Source organism: Dipodomys spectabilis, unplaced genomic scaffold (assembly GCF_019054845.1).
Source record: "Dipodomys spectabilis isolate Male_0828 unplaced genomic scaffold, ASM1905484v1 ptg000164l, whole genome shotgun sequence".
Lineage (NCBI taxonomy): Eukaryota > Metazoa > Chordata > Mammalia > Rodentia > Heteromyidae > Dipodomys > Dipodomys spectabilis.
Window position 1 is genome coordinate 1,280,658 of NW_024870841.1, and position 18,306 is coordinate 1,298,963.

Consider the following 18,306-nt stretch of genomic DNA (forward strand, 5'->3'; position numbering starts at 1 on the left):
ATGGAACAAATAAGTTGATGTAAAATTTGTTAGGAATCCAATATCATTGCACTTTTGTTACACATTTATTACGCTCTACAAGTATAAGAAGAAATGAAATGGAATATGATATTCACAGGAAGACTAGTACAATGATTTATGTAGTGTGATTTGTTCTCTATAGGGAAACATACATACATTTCTATTTGATAATTGACGTTTCTATACTCCAAACTTACTACATGTATATGGAAAAGGACATGGTGAATTCCAATAAAGATATAAAACATGAGTTTATTTCGGCATTAAAATAAAAATATGTATAACCTAATAAAATCAGGATACGGTCATTTGGCAGTAGAAATAAAAATAAATTCATTTGGTTTATCCAGTATAACAATGTATTTATTAATGTAAGATATAATTGAAATGATGACAAATACTTTGAACTCATGTTGTGTCGCCTGAATGGTTCCTGTAAAGAAATAAAAGGAAATAATCGTGTATATATATATATATATATATAATATATATATATATATTTGAAAAGATGTGGAACTATATTTCTGAATTCTGCCTATGATCAACAAGAAACTTTACTGTTGTCCAAGAGATAATAAAACATTAATAATAGCTATTGCAAGTAATTTTGAAGAAATTTCATTCCTGCTTCAACTTTTTCCTCCATTGAACCTTGCTGATTGTCTACACACCTTCTCACAAATTATGCTTGGACATTCTCACCACATTAAATGCATTGAACATTTGAAATCTTACCCTAGTCACTCTATTAATTTAAGGATAATGGCCCAATTATTCAAACCTTAATGTCTTACACAATATTCATGGATCTCTCTCTCTCTCTCTCTCTCTCTCTATCTATCTCCATGTAAATATATATCTATATATGTATACATATATCTATATACCTATATATAGGTATATCTATGTATACATATATACATATGTAAACATAGATATACCTATATATAGGTATATAGATATATAGCTATATATATCCAGGAAAATAAAAAAGATATTTTTCACGTGGTTATTTAGACAGAAAAACTCTAACGGATTTACTACATGTCATTTTATGAACTTAAAACAACATAATTTTGATCTCCATTTCAGTTTGTGAAAGGATGCATCAAAGCACGGCGCAATGATTGACTATGTCATGAGAGGTATCCTACTAAAGGATACATGTATAATGTAATGCATGAAACAGGCTTGAAGAGATAGGTACAATTAAGAGGAATGTGCCATAGCCCTTTATGTGCATAAGCTCCAACAAAAAATTGCTTATCCATTCTTAAATGTGGACAAAGCAAATGCCATAATGAAGTGACAATTACATTATAAAGTGATATCTAGTCAATATGTTCAGGGATTAGGAAATAAAATTAACATTTAAGATACATGCATGCCACTCTCTGTATAAACACTGAAATATTGGATTTTGATAGCAACATTGAAAAGATTACCATTAACGTAGGTAGCATTTCTTTGTTAATACTACTTTCACAAATATACAGGCCTTGGAGAATTCTGTTCAATAGGCCCACCAACATTGGGAATATATGACTGAGATCAAGCCCAGCGTAAGAGGCTTGGATATGAATGGCACCATCATGGTATCAATCCTCCTGACCAAGAAAATAATCTAAGAAATAAAATCCTGAAAAACCTGTGCTAAAAAAAAAAGATCAAAATTGAATTAAATCAGGAATTTAAGAAAGGCAAAAAAAACCCCTCCATTTTGAATCAAAAAACATAGTAATGTGCCCTCACCCACTGTATGGATGTTGTAACCACAGTAGGGAAAAATTGTAACATAATTTCAGTTTGTTCACACATATACACACAATTATTTCCTCTTCAAATGCACCGATAAGAGAAATATATGATTGGACATACAAAACTGCTTACATATGTATAATGATAAAGATACGGTTTGCAAAATATTAGCCAAATAAGAGATAAATCAGGAAAGAATAGCATGTGTCCTAAATTGTCACAATTATCTAATCAATTCACAAATTCTCTAGTACCATCCTCTTCTTAGAAGACAGAATATTATGATTCCATAAGAAAGACATATTAGCAAAATGGATCAGGATTCCTATCACCATGGTGTCATATTAAGTGATTTAACAACTTTTGGAATTAGGGAAATATCACATATCACATTACTCTGAAGATGTTAAAGAGAAAATGCAAGCAATTCCATATAGGGAGTGAATAACATCTTAAAGGCTCTTTTTCTAAAGTAAGTATACCAGTGAGTATTGTGCATTTTTAACGAACATTACATTACTTTTGTGTCTATTTTTCCAGTTGTTTTGGTCAATGGCCTGAATCTCAGATGTTGGTGCAGTCCCTGAGTTCTTCAGCTCAAGGATAATTCTCTACCACTAGACCAACAGGGCCACTTTGAATTCTGAGGTTCTTAATTGGCCATGAAGGATTCATAGAGACTCCTGCTGGGCTTCCATGAAACCTGATCCTCAGATCTGAGCCTCCTGAGTTGGTAGGATTGCAGGTTTCTAAGCCATCCGCATTAGGCTTTTTTTTTTTCTGTTTTTCCTTGGTGTGTTAATAGATTTTTGTGTTTGTTTTTTAGGACTCTCATCCACACCGCAGTTCTATGATGTATCTATGATTTTTCTCAAGGATGAGACTCTATAGTGTTGAATTTTGTGGGAATTCATTCTAGAAATGAATTTCAGAGAAAAAAAAACCTCCAGTTTATGAATCTGTTTGGAGATCCGCATAGGTTAAATGCCTGAGATACTAAGATTACCATCAAGATCATCTGGCCTGGCTCAAGTGGGGTTTCCAAAGTCAAAAATCCCATGTCCTATTCATTTTCTTCTGCATGGAGGTTGAGAACTATCCACAAGGATAAACATATAATATTGATTGAATTTTGTATTGACCTTACAATTTGAAGGCAGTATGAGTTTTAGTCTTCTCTATAATCTTCTTGAATGAGAAAATTAGTTATAGGATGGAAAGTTCCCATTGCCATTAGTCCTCCTCAGTAAGCACATTCTTCATTATATAAATGGCAAATTCATCATTCACATAGGATTGAAATACTTTTGACATGAAACAGAGAATTGAATTCAATTTTTCTACTATGTATATTACTTTTCAGGGATAGTATACATGAAGCCCATTGCAGCGCTAGGCTAACATAAGTACATCATAGTCTGAAGTAGAAAAAGCTTGTGGTTTTCAGCATTGATCTGAAAAGAAAATAATTGAATGAATAATAAATGAATCTAGAATGGGTTGTCTTGCTCAGAGGAAAGTTGAGGGCCAATACTGACAATCAACACAAATTTCATGATTACAAATGGAATAAATGCTTACAAGAAATTCCTAGGAAGTCCAATTTGCTGTTCATTGTTGTATTTGCCATCTTCCTATTTAAGTAAGAGAGACTATTGTTTGGTCATTCCATTAACTAAAAAGTACAATTAATTTTGTGAGCCAAATGGACAAGTTCATTATAGCAATTACAATCCTTTGAATAATTTCCTAAGTACTCTAATTGAGATGCAGTAACTTATGCAGCTTTATATCTTCTTTTGATTTTTCTAACTTCATCTAATTAAATGCATTTCATATTTTATTCAGAAATGTGTAATGTGAAATCTATGTATGTATAGCTGGTTAAAAATAAACTCTAAATGCATTTCATTAATAGAGATATTCAAGGATTTATTTCACCAAATATTTTGTTTTTGTCGGTGTGCACCTTGAATTCTGGGCTTGGGCACTGTCCCTATTCTCTTCAACGCATGGCGAGAACTGCAACACTTGATCCATAGCACCACTTCCGGGTTTCCAGTGTTAATTGGAGTTCAGAATCTCACAGATATTCCGGCCCAAGCTGTCTTTGAACCGTGATCCTCAGTTCTCAGTGTCCTGAGTAGGTAGGATTACAGGCAGGAGCCAACAGCACCTGGCTTCATCAAATATTTTTATAAAAATGCCATGATAGAATTCAGCCAACTACTTATATATGCAATATTTCATTAATCACTTTGAGAATGATCGTACCCATCGCAAGTGTATATATTGATCAATTACCAGGAAAAGATTCTTCAATTCACATTTCACTATTTATGAGATGAGTGAATGTGAAATGATGAAATGGGAATAAACATTTTTATCAAAAATAACAGTGTCATTTATTCCTTCCCAGAATTGAAATTGAGAATAAGAGAATGAGAACGTTCAGATAAGATAATTCTAGTTTGATATATTTTGGGTGAGGAAGTTTCTTATTTTTTCCTAGTGAAGCCACATCAATCAGAGTGTTGCTAGGTCAGAAAGCAATTCCAAATCTCCTTTGTAGTGGGCAAAATATATGGGTATGTAGACCAGAAAGCTGGTTGTTAATTTATCCTATTTCTTTACTTTCAATTTTGAAAGATAATAGCATGTCATTGGAAAACAGCGTTTTCTTTACATGTTGCCAGAGGATTTGATTGTGTCCCAAACCAAACTTGGGATAGGATGTTCCAAAGATTTTGACAAAGGAAGAAATACATGCTTGGTTGAGGTACTAGATTAGAGTGGCACTAACCTTATACATGGATTTAAAAAAAAAAAAAAAAACAGGAAGATTGACCAATGCAAGAGTGATACAGGAGTTTGTGTTCAGTGCTCGTGCATAGTTTTTCTGTGGGCTAGTCTTCTAAGAATTTGGCCCTACCACCTCTTATACTTTTTTATTTGATAATGGAGATAAGAGTCTCTGTGACTCTTAATCCCTGGCTGGTGAAAAAAAATCTCTTACACAGATCTTAAACTCTTGCATTGATAAAATATCTTACGTGAAGAACAAGTGCTAGGCTCTATAAACGTATTTTATCAAAGTTTAAAAACTTGCATGTATTTGAAAATTTGGCCTCCGTTTACTAAAATATTGAATCCTCATACATAATTGATCAATGAATACAAAGGATGATTGAAAGAATATTTGAATCATACGGAATATCGGGTCATCATATCTGTCTTCTTTTCAAAATATAAAAGCAGAACTATATGTCCTACAGCACTAAAACTTACATTGGATTAAATTAGGAGACATTTAATTTTCTACCCACAATTCTGTCCACCTTCAAATATTGTGAAGTTTTCCATCAAACTAAGAGGAATAATTTTGTTATCAGTACCCTTTATATAGAAAAGGAAAACATTTAATCTCTTCATATTATCAGTTTATTACCACGACAAGAAAGTTAAAAGATTCAAGCTTCCTTCCAGGTCACATAACAATACAGTGGTTGTCTTAATATATTAATTTAACATTTAAGAATACAATTAATTTACCTTTTGGCCATTAGGTAATAGTGAGTAAAAAGGAACTACCTCTAGTGTTTGGGAAATATGGCACACACAGTGTGACATAATTACCCATACAAAACATCTTGCCTATGCTCTTCTTGGAATAAAACTCTAGAAATACACTAGTTGAAATTCCACTGCCATATTTTCCAATACATGCTGCTGAGATTCCAAAAGAAATACAAAAATCTGTCCATGACTTTTCTGCCCACACCACTGTCACATCATTTGAATATATTTCCAAAAATTTACCTTAGCAACAATACTAGAAATTAATCATGAATAACAAGTTTCTACTGCCAATATTTTCTAAGGAAACATAGATTTCTGTATTTCACCATAGGTATGGCAACTTGCACTATATAATCTTGTGATTTTTATCATAGAGACACTGCATAACCTCTCAGGATCCATAGAATTCTCAAAAAATACCTCTGGAACAAGCAATATACTTGGGAATATATAAATCTTTACTATTCTTCCTTTATGATCTATATATTAACTTACAAATCCCTCTTGGGAGAATGAAGACACAAAACCTGAGACTATTACTGTGGAAAATACCTTGTGAAATAGTCCCTATTCTCATTAGATAGTTCTTTTTAGTATTATGAAAAAATGTTTATTCTAGTTAAAGAATTTCTTATTTTCGTCCACAGTTATCTTCGGAGATGATACATCCATTGAAGGTCTGCTTTCTTACATTTCAATCTAGAAAACGTCTATAATTTACTTGCTTCCTTACATCTCAATCTAGCATATCTAAATTCAGAGGATGGGAAGATAGCTCAGTAGAAGTGGGATTAACTAACTTGCATGAGGCTCTGAGTTCCATTCCTCAGCAACACATGTAAAAATTTGGAAGTGCCACTAAAGCTCAAGTGGTTCAGCATGATCTATGAGGTGTTGAGCAGAGAGAAAGCACCAGTCCCAGATTTGAGGACCGAAAAACATATACCACCACCATCACCAGAACAACAGCAACAAGTACTCCTGTCAATATGAAATAAGACCAGTTGAAATAATTTCTCTAAACAAAGATGGAAAAATTTGTACTTGTTTTCGTTGTGACAAGCAGGTAAATGTCAGCATTCCTGTTTGGAGAAAAATTTTCTTAGAAAAAAGATCATTAAATATTTCAAAATTAGACATCTTAAATGTTGTGATTTTCCAATGAAAGGAAAAACAACCATGTAGAACATATTAATCTCTAACTTTTTTTTGTACCTAGACACACTGAATTGAAATATATTGACTTCTCTAATTCACAGGTTAGGGTAATTTATAGAAACTTATAGAAGCAACTTTGGGTTTATGGAGATTACAATATTGACATTGGATTTGTGTAATATTCAGTGGAAGTTGCTTTGTTGAAATATCTCATGCATATGAACAAAGTACGGGATATCACATTAATAAGGAGATATCACAATCATAAGGAGAGGGAAAGGTGGGTTCTCCAATTTCCCTTATTAGTATTACTGAGGAGTTGAAGCACACAATAATGCTCTGGGTAGAAAAAGCAGACATGTTTTGAGACAATTTTAACAAGACCAACATGGGAGTGAAGAATTAGAAGGCCACGAATTGTCTATAAATGGAAAAAACTGACAACATCTCAGTCTTACAAAGAACTTGGACACTTAGGCACTGAAAAAAAGAGAGGATGTTATGGGAGTGTTTGATGTCTCAAGAAGTTAATCAGACACACCAAAGCAGAACCCTGTCTGAAGTATATAGAAATGATAGCCATTAGAAGGCTTCTCAAAAGCAATGATCAGGTCTTGTGTGGGAGTGATCATCATTTCTTTGATTGCACAAATAGAGCTCTTGTAACAATCATGATCTTAGGACGTTCAGCCTAACTTTTGCATCTCTCAATTAAGACAAACTGGAGGACAGTATCCAACTACCTAAATTTAAATGAAGTATATTTCATTTCAATTTTACTAAAATTCACTACATTTGATCCCTAGATGGTATTCCCTGTTACTGAACAACATGCAACTTCATCTTTATTCTCATCCTTCCTGATAACCCACTGGTGTTTTCTATTTCTTGCATTGTTTTCCAGTATTCTATGACATGCAAATGACTTTTGTTAACAACATTTTTCAATATGACCAATAGAGATAAATATAGATACCAGGTTTGAAGGAATTAAGCACATTGGCCAGATGAAGAATACTTCGATTGCTTTTCTTCATAGTTGCTGCCTAATGATATCGACAAATATAAATAGTTCACATTGGAAAATTAGCATTCGATATGAAAGGGTGAGTCATGAAGAATCAGAAAAAAAATCACTGAGTTGTATTCTAGACAGTGACCTTCAAAGATTTATGAATATTTAAAATATGTTCTAAGAAAAATTGCGCAAAATGTGCACACAGGCTTAGTGACAGAATAAGTGATTTAATGAACCTTTACTTTTGTGGAAATGACAGAGTCAAAAGGACAGGAAACTAGCTGAATATGTCTGAAAATGGATTCTTACCAATCACTTTTCTGAAAAAAGTATCGATTTGCAATAGAAAATTCATGATCTCAGCAATTATACTGACTTTCAGTGTCTTGTCCATTAGTTTGTTCCTAGAAAAAATCCTAGCACTGTGAGAAAATGTTATTTATAATTGCTCTACTCACCACATCCAACATTCTATTTTCCAGACATGAACACTTACGGAAAAATTTAAAATTGAAACCAAAGATATGTTCCTTTATTTGTGTTGGTCGCTGTCTGGAAGGTAGAAATAATCAATCTCTTTATATAGCCACATATTTCCATTTTAATATGCCATGTGACAGGTTTCTCCTTTCATTGTTTCTTTAATGCTCCTATAAACTCTACACAATCCAGCAGGTATAGAAAATGCTTAGGACTACACCTAGTTTCTTCGTGTCTCGGTTTTCATGTAAATATTAGTGTTAACTTAAACTCAAGTATTGTAATCATGTTCAAATATTTCTGCAAAATTTCACCCAATACTTTATAGAATTCAACGGGATAAATATCACTGTCTATTTATGCACATCATCATAAACAAAAATGACCGTATCTGGTGGTCACATTCTGAATTCAAAGGTCTAACTTATATTCCAATTATAGTTCCCAATTTTCTTTCATACGTTAGATCTTCATAAATTTTACTTATTAACCAGTATATGTAGCAGCCTGAATGTTTACAGTGTATTATTCCTTCATGTGCAATACAGGCTAGAAATGAATTGCATTTTCAGAAAAGAGATATGCCTAAAACTGGTATGTATGAGCAATGAAAGACTTTATGGGAAAAACACAATTATTGATGATTTCCCTTATTTGTAAAATCGATTAATTGGAAATCGATTGGGAAGTGCTTATGGCACATCAGTACTTTCAAAATGTGCCTTAATATAGTTCTTAGCATTTATCCTAATTGTATATTAGAAGATTGTAATTTGTCTTTGTCACAGGGTAGAAAGATCGAAAACATAATTCTAAAATTATCATGAAAAAGCATTTTTTAAAAAACTATCATTACATTGATTAAACCTATGTCAAATGTTTATGGTTCCCTTTGCTGTGTGAAAGAATTAGAAAGTTACAGAGCATTGCTTTATGCCCTTTCTTCTTCATATTTCGTGTATTTTGTTTGTTGGCAATTACCATTCATTCTTCATCCTTTCATTACTATGGGTGGAAATCTCAAAATATTGGTCATGATAACTCTCATCTGAAATTAAGCGTAACAAAGAATATTTGAAGGAAGAGTTTGAACTATTAATAAATATCTTTCAATTCAAATTCATGCCTGTTTTTACACTGTAGAATTCATTACCTCAAACTGCTATCAATCAGTCAAGCAATATTTGTGTCCTTTTATCGTCAATTGGTTTTGAATCAAACATATTTAAGTGAAATTTTATGTCTTCAATATTATTCATCCAACATACAGGAAAGAAATGATATAAAAATATATGAAAATATATCAAAATGAGTGACTTAGTATCTTCAAGAAAATTGCATGATGGTTGTATTTGGGCAGGTAGTAAATTTATATGCAGTAACTACACCTCAGCAGGATCTACTGAACATGTTTCTTGAGGCAAGTTTTAACCCTTCAAGTATAACTCAAGTAGGAAATTATAAAAACATGTCCCTCTCTACTCTAAGTTTTATGTGATTGCTCCTTTTTAGTAAATGATCAAAAAAAACCTGACAATTGTGTACAAATGTCTGATAACTCTGTATATGATAGAGAAAATTTTATCATATAATAACAATTTTTCAATTGAAAATTATTTGCTGCCTTAAGTACTAAAATGATAGCAGGTTGTAAGAGCCGATATACAGACTATGGCATTGGACATTAGCCAGTGATACTTCCTAAATGCTAAATCAAACACACTGTGTTTTTTCTTGTGTGAAGACTGAAGTTGCATTGATTCATGGAGAAAAGTGAACAGCAATTAAACTGAAATAAAATTTTAATGTTTACCACATGTTAATTGATATCTACAATGACTTACTAGTGTCAGAAAAAATTCTTGTCAAATACATTCTGGTTTGAAAAGTGGGGAGAAAAATCATGAAATTACAGGTCTGGAGGAAGATGGTGGATGATCACCTGGGGATTAACAAGCTCTCGCATAGAAAGTAGGTTAAGGTTTCTAGTGAAATGTCCAAGTCTACAGAGTCACACCAAGTGTACCATCGTAGTACACAGACTATGTCCAGAAATGAAATATCCAAGTGCTCATATCCAGATTCGAGTAGTTGCAGTGCAATGGTGGTGGTAGCTCCAGGCACTGCCAACATATCAATAGAGAGAGCCCAGGAAAAAGGTGCCACAAGTGACCTAGGAATGGACTCTACTCATTGTCATAAAGAACCAACAAGAAGTGAAAATCTTTCAATCTACTGACCTCAGACAGTAGCCAATTGAGGAAAACTCTGAAACCAAGGGAAAGATGTGTGTACCCCCACAACTTCCTAACACCTCACAGAGTAGTGGTGGGAAAATAGACCTGCATGCATCAATGCAGAAGATCTCAATCTTTGGTACTGACAAAGATCTGACCAGAATAGCCAGCACATAACTCAGCTTTTGGAAGAATACAATAGGATCCATTCAACAGGTCAAAGTAACTTCAATACATGGCTCAGCTTGCCCCAGGCAGAGGGAAATCAGCCCATGGAATAGTGACTTTCTTTACTGGGTAAACAAAGTCAGAGGATGCTACTTTGCCTTGCAGCATAGGCAACAGACTCAGTAGCAGAAGGCATACAAGAATGGTAATTGAAACTCAGGAAACAAAAATCCTGAGAATGGCTCCATCCTGGGCTGTGTGAGTGTCTCAGGAGCTAGATCCTCACGGAAAAGCTACTGATTGTTGAAAGGTCTCAACCCTACCCACAACTTAGCCCCACCAGAGCAACTCCAAAATAGAGGAAACAGGAATCTCCCTTGTTGTGATGATCAAAGCACAATTACCTCCCATTGAACTACACTCGAAGGAGGGTCATGAAGTCTCTGAGAAGGCAGAGCTTCTTTGTGTACGCTTAAAGTGATTTAAGAAACCATTAGACTTTCAAACAGAACAGGAAATCAGAGACTCCACCAAGAGACTTGTTACAAACACAGGGTACACACATTTTACCACAAAACACTGAAAAAATCCAGTAACTCCATTCTACTTAATTAAAAAATATATTGTTTTCTCTTTTTTCTTTTCATCATTTTTATTTTAAGTGGGTGTTCCAAAAATTATTTCTATATTTTTCTCTTTTGTTCTTTTTTTTTTACAGCACTTAGTTGCTTTTGTATTCATCCACAAGTATATATGCAACTTCTATTATTAGATCTTACCTTTATTGTGTTCATCCTTACTTCAGATATAAATCTCTCAATTCACAAACTCTGATTTAACGTCTTTCATTGTACTATTATTATTTTATACTTATATAATTTTTAGCTGTCTCATGTTTATTTTTTTATTTTTCGTTTCCTTTTTTTCTTTTACTCTTCCTTTCCTTATATGCTTTCTGCTCTCTGAATTACTCACTCCTTTTCCCTCCCACATTCCTCTAATCTTACTTTCTCACCACAATTCTCCCTACACCTATTAATTTCTGATCTGCTGACTCCTCCTTTGGCTTGCTTCTTGACTTAGATAATTTATTCAGGTTTGGTTGTTTGCTTGCTTGCTTTTTGTTGAAATAGATTGTATGTGTTGAACTAGATAATATGTGTACTTACATTAACTGCATCAAAAAATCTGGGCAACTACAGGTCTATGGTTGATACTTGCCTTAAAATAGTGTACTAGCACAGAATTGATTTTCTTTTCATACCCAAAGTTGAAGAACGAGTCAGAGGAACACAAGAAAAATATCATCCAGGAACTCAACTCCCCTCATGATAATCAGCAACAGAAGTGTAAATGAGTAATCCAGACAAAAGTTCCAAAAATGCTCTACAAACCCTACAGGTAAGCACGCTGAATGAAAGGAATGAGAGCTTGGACAGGGTCTGAGCATAATGGGCTTACCCAAAGATTATTACAGGAATTATGGGAGCGTGATGTCTACTTAAATATTAATAAATGAATTTCAGATAAATACAGGAATTGCATGAGAAGCATGAGAATAAGCAAAGATTAATAGAGGCATTCCTGGAATCCACAACCAGAAGGGAAGGGAAATCCATAGAGGCCACAAAGGGAATGCTGAATGATGTCCAACAGAAGGAAAGGAAGCCCAATGAAACTATAAGAACTGAACTAAGGAATTGGAGAATGAACACTAAAACTCAAATCAAGGAATAAAAAAAGCTTAAACAATGCTGCAGCAAAGAAATCAAATGACAGAATCTGAACGTTTACAAGGAAAGAAAATTAAAAATAAATAAATAAAAAGAAAAAGCTTTTAAGTAGGTTAGCTAATGCAAAAGACTGGATTTCTGGGATTGAAAGAGCCTAGCCATTAAAAGAAACGACAACTACTCAAGACAAATCCAAGAAAAGTGATAGATCTATTTCATATTGAGAAGACAGCATCAAAAGGACTTATTTATGGCTTATGTGTGTAAACAAATGTTTATAAACAGAAGTGAAAGGTCTAGGAAGTTTATTTAACGGGACTTTTACAGTGAACTTCCCAAATTTGCTAATAGATAGGACCATTATAATACAATAAGCTTTTAGAACCACAAATAGAGACTGGTCCAGAACAGGACATCCTGATATCACATTTTAATATGCACAAGATCAAAAGAGACCCAGGAAAAGATCCTTAAAGCTGTTGCAGAATAAAGATCAATCACTATAAAAGGAAAACAATCAGAATAACTTCAGATTTCTAGCCATAGTTAATTAAAGCAGAAGAGTGTGGAATGATATATACAACGTCCTACAAAAAAAAACAACTATGAACCAGGAATACTGGATCCAACTAAGTCTCCTTCAAAGAAAAGGTCAAATAAACTATCTTTCACTGCAAAGAAACATTCAAACAATATATCTCTACCAACCCAGCCCTACAAACGACACTTGAAATATCCCACATCTAGAAATCCAATAAGAACATGATAAAGGCAATGAAATAGCTTCGAAAGAGAGAATCTAAAAATCATAAGAAGACGCCAGTTGGCACAGGTCAGAAGACAATGAATAACATGACATGAACAACCAAAAACTTCCCAGTTCTAATTCTCAATATTAGTGGACTGAACTGTCCAAGTAAGCAACATTGATTGTCTAGTTAGATCAAAAAAACAAGATGCTTCTATCTGCTGGCTTCAAGAGACACTCTCTTCCACAAAAACAAACGTACTCAGAAAGTAAAAGACTGGAATGAAAAGGACAGAGTTGCAATATGAAATAGCAGATAAAATAGATTTCAAATTAAATAAGCAAGAAGTGACAAAGAATTAATAAATCAACCCTTCAGAGGGAAACTACAATTTTTAATATCTCTTCACCAAAAAAACAGAGCACCCAAATTCATCTGAGAAACTCTACTTTCCCTCAAGTCTCAAAGACATTATTTCCTGAAGAATTTAACACATCACAATCCCTACTGGGTAGATCATCTCAGCAAAAAGTCAACTGAGAAACCTCTTAGCTACACAACTGCATAGATCAAATAGACAATACACATCTACCACATAATTCACCCAGCAGCACCAGAATACACATTCTTCTCAGCAGCACATGGAACATGCGCAATAATAGCCCAAATTTTAGGTCACAAAGCAACTTTGTTCAAATTCAGAAACATTGAATTTATGCCCTGCATTCTCTCAGACCACAAGGGAACAAAATTAGAATTCAACACCAAATACCTCCAAAGAAAATGCTGTAACATATGGAAGCAGAACAACACAATCTTGAACCACAAGTGGGTCATGGTAGAGATAAGAAAGGAAATTCAAATATTCAGAATATTTAACAAAAATGAACACAAAAATCATAAGGTCCTCTGGGATACATCAAAGGCATTAGTCAGAAGCAAGTTTATAGCTGTGTGTTTCTACATCAACAAACTGGAGAGACCTGAAATCAACAATTTAATGAAGCACTTAAAGCATTTAGAAAAAGAGCAACAAGCTAAACCCCAATCCACTAGATAAAAAGAAATTATTAAAATTTAATTAGAATTAAATGAATTCAAGTCCAAAAATACCCTAGAAAGAATCAAAACAGCAAAGAATTGGCTCTTTTAAAAAATTAACAAAATTGAGACCCTTAGCAAATCTTATCAGAAACAGAAGAGAATACAGTCATATAAACAAATTCAGAGATGAAAATGGAAACATCAACACCTAAAGAACCAAGACTCAGAATATTATAAGGAAATACATCTTATAACTTTATGCTAATAAGTTTGGGAATCTGGAAGAAATGAACACATTGGTACCTAATATTTACCTGACACAACTCAACAAGTTCATTTAAACCAACATAATTGACTCATAACAAGAATTGGAAAAGAAAGCGAAATAACAGTCCCCCCACCCAAGGAAAGCACTGGACCAGATGAATTTACAATGCCTTCAAAATATAACTCACATGAATACTCCAACTGTGTAATGAAATTGAAAGTGAAAGTTCAGTGCCAAACACTATGAAACCATCAAAACCCTCATCTCCAAACCAGGCACAGACTCCTCAAAGAAAGAGAAATATAGAACCATTACTTTGATTTCTATCGGTGACAAATACCTCAACAAAATTTTGGACAATCGGCTTCTACAATTCACCAAAGAATGATACACCACTATCAACAGGATTAATATTAGGGATCCAAAGCTGGTTCAATATATGCCAAATAATTAATGTAATATATCACAATAACAAGAGAAAAGATAAGAATAAATGGATTATGTTAATGGATGCAGAAAAGCATTTGGCACAGTCCAACACTTCTTTATGATGAAAGTTCTGGAAAAAGTAGGAATTTATTGAACATTCCTCAATACAATAAAACCTGTGTATGATTACCTACAGCGATGATTATACTTAATAACAAAAAGATAGTCAGTTCCTGTACACTCAGAAATGAGACAAGGATGTCCTCCACTTCTCTTTAATTACAAGGCATAGAAAGATGCAAATATAAAAGGGATCTATGCAGGGAAAAATGAGGAAACACTCTCATTCTTTCCAGATGACATGAACTTGTATTTAAAGAATTCTCAAGTATCTACTAACAAATTACTTGACCAGATCAGAAATTTTGGCAAATTAGCAGGATATAAAATTAACCCTCAAAATCAATAACCTTTCCATATGCAAACAATGAGAAGAGTTCAGCTGAAATCAGGGTAAAAAATCTCCATTTGTGTAGCCCCATAAAAATAAGGTACCTAGGTGCTGAGTTAAATGAAGAAGTGAAGTACCTTTATGATGAAAATTTAAAAACTGAAAAAGGAAATTAAACAGAAGTAAGAAAGTGGAAAAAAGCCTCCCATACCCAGGATTGGGAAGGTTAATGTGAAATGACAATACTCTAAAAGGCTAGCTACAAGTTAAATGCAATACTGGTCAATGTTACAACTTCACTTCATTCTTCAATGAAATAGAAGAAGCAACCGAAAAATTCATAAATAATAAAAGACTCTTATAACAAAAACACTCCTTAAAAGAAACAACAGTGCTATAGGAATAATAACACTAAATTTCAAACTTTACCACAATTCCATATTAATGAAAATATCGTGGTACCGACACAAGAACCAACCTCAGGCTAATACAATAGACCTAAAGACTCAGAAATGAACTCACAGATCTGTTGCCAACTAAATTTCCCTAAAGAAGAAAAAAAATAGAATGGAAGAAAGACAGTCTCTTCTGTAAATGGTGCTGACAATATTGATTAAAGACCTGTAGAAAACTAAAGATAGATACCCATATATCACCTTGCAATAGAAAAAACTTCAAATGGTCAAAAACCTCGAAGTCAAAGCAAACACTCTGAAAACATTGGAGTAAGAACTAGGAGAAACTCTAGGGCTCTTTGGCACAGGAGGAAAAGTTTTTTAATAAAAACCCAGTAACTCAAAACCTCAAAGGAAGTTTGGACATGAACCTTCAGAGCTTCTGCAACGCCAAGGACATAGAAAGACCAATAGAAAGTCCACTAACTGGAAGATCTTCACTAGCTATACAATGGTCAGGGGTCTCAAAGCCAGGCGTCGGTGACTCAGCCTTTAATCCTAGCTTCGTAGGAGGCTGTGATTTTAGGATCACAGCTCAAAGCCAGCCTGGACAGGAAAGTCTGTGAGCTTCTCATCTCAAAAACAGTATAAAAATCGGCAGTGGCCCTGAGCTGAAAAGCGCATAGATAGAGTCCAAGCCCAGAGATTAAGCCTGTTGACGACAAATTAAAAAATACAGAAATAAATGAAATATATTAGAATTCAAAAAAATTAAAACCCCAATAGAAGATCCTCAAAGAAACAACTGCCCACTAAATAAGTGGAGTAAAGTCTGAAAGAGAAGAATTTCGTAAACAGAATAAGAATATCCAATAGACAGAGGAATAAATGCTCAACTTCTCTAACTCTAAAAGAAATACAAATCAAGACAAAATTAAGAATCCACCTCATCCTACATAGACCTTCTATAACCAAGAAATCTATGGAACCTCCCTCAATACAGTAAAGGCTGTGTATGAAAAAACTACAGCCAGCATTATACTCAATGGTGAAAAATTACAGCCATTCTCTCAGTAATGAGACCCTCGACACTGCCTTCAATGTAGTATTAAAATGCCTAGCTACAGCAATAACACAATATACAAACATAAAGGGGATCCAAATAGGAAAAGCAGAATTAAAATTCGCCCTCTTTGCAGATGACATGATCTTGTATTTAAAGAATCCCATGGACTCAGCTCCCAAATTACGCAAGGCGATTCAAAACGTTGGCAAAGTAGCAAGGTATAAAATTAACCCTCAAAAATCAATGGCTTTTCTGTATGCCGACAATGAGAAAAGAGTGGTTGAAATTAGGAAAGCAACTCCATTAGTAATAGCATCACAAAAAATAAAATACCTAGGAATTAACTTAACAAAAGAAGTGAAGGACCTCTATGATGAAAACTTTAAAACCCTGAAAAAAGAAATCAAAACAGAACTTAGAAAGTGGAGAATACTCCCATGCTCCTGGATTGGAAAGATTAACATCATGTAATTATAACTCTTCTGTAAGTTATTCTCAAGAAAAATAATCTAATAACAACAGGTACGGGAGGGGATGTGGCCAAAAGAGAATCCTACTGCATTATTGTTTTGAGTAAGCTTGTACAACCACTTAGGATAACATTATTGAGATTTCTCAAAAGATTAAACATAGAGTTCTCCTATGACCCTGCAATCACACTTTTGGGCATTTAACCAAATGCGCACAATCAATGATGTACTAAAACTTACAAAATTATGTTATCACAGTACTATTTACCATACCTAAGATATGGAACCAACCTATATTCCCCTAGGTAAAAGAATTGATCAAGCAAATGTGATATATATATATATATATATATATATATATATATATATATATAAGTATATATATATATATATATATATATAATGTTACACACACACACACACACACACACACACACACACACTCACAATGTATTTCTGCCTCCATTAGAAGGAATGGCAATGCTCCATTTCTTAGAAAATGGAAATTCCTGGGAAAAATTATATTAAATTTAGTAAGCCAGGAACAAAGAAACATAGGTCCCATGGAGTCCTTTGTTTTCAATAGCCAGTATGTCTAGGACATGCAAAAAATCTCAAAAGCTAAGTACATATGACAATATAGGATGATATTAAGTAATGAACCCCAAAAGAGAGAAAAAGGGCTTATATTTTTCTTACTATTTTCTAATAGATTTATAATATACTATGTGACTTTTTGTGTCTTCTGTATATTCTTCTTCTGGTGTATAAGTCCAGGTTTCAATGAATTTGATGGAGGTGCCCTGCATATATACATATATATATATATATATATATATATATATATACATATATATATGTATATATATATACATATGTATATGTACATATACATATGTATATGTACATATACATATGTATATATATATACATATATATGTATATATATAATTTGGGGAGCAGAAAGCATATATTAAATTGCTTCAATAATGATACATATTGATCCATTGTAACAATGAGATGTACAATACACTATGTTGAAAGGGACTTTCCAACTTCAGGGAGAAGGAAGGAGTCGTGCAAGTGGTGGGGGGAAGGAATTGTCGGGGAAAAACAAAGGAGGAGGTATGAACGATCAATAGGAACTATACTTATTACCTTGCTCATGTAACTGTAACCTCTCTGTACAGATTTTTTTATAATATATATAATTGAAAGAGGGATTTGTACTTGGCTAATCATACTCAGCAACTCTATTTGTACATCAGATTTTTTTATATAG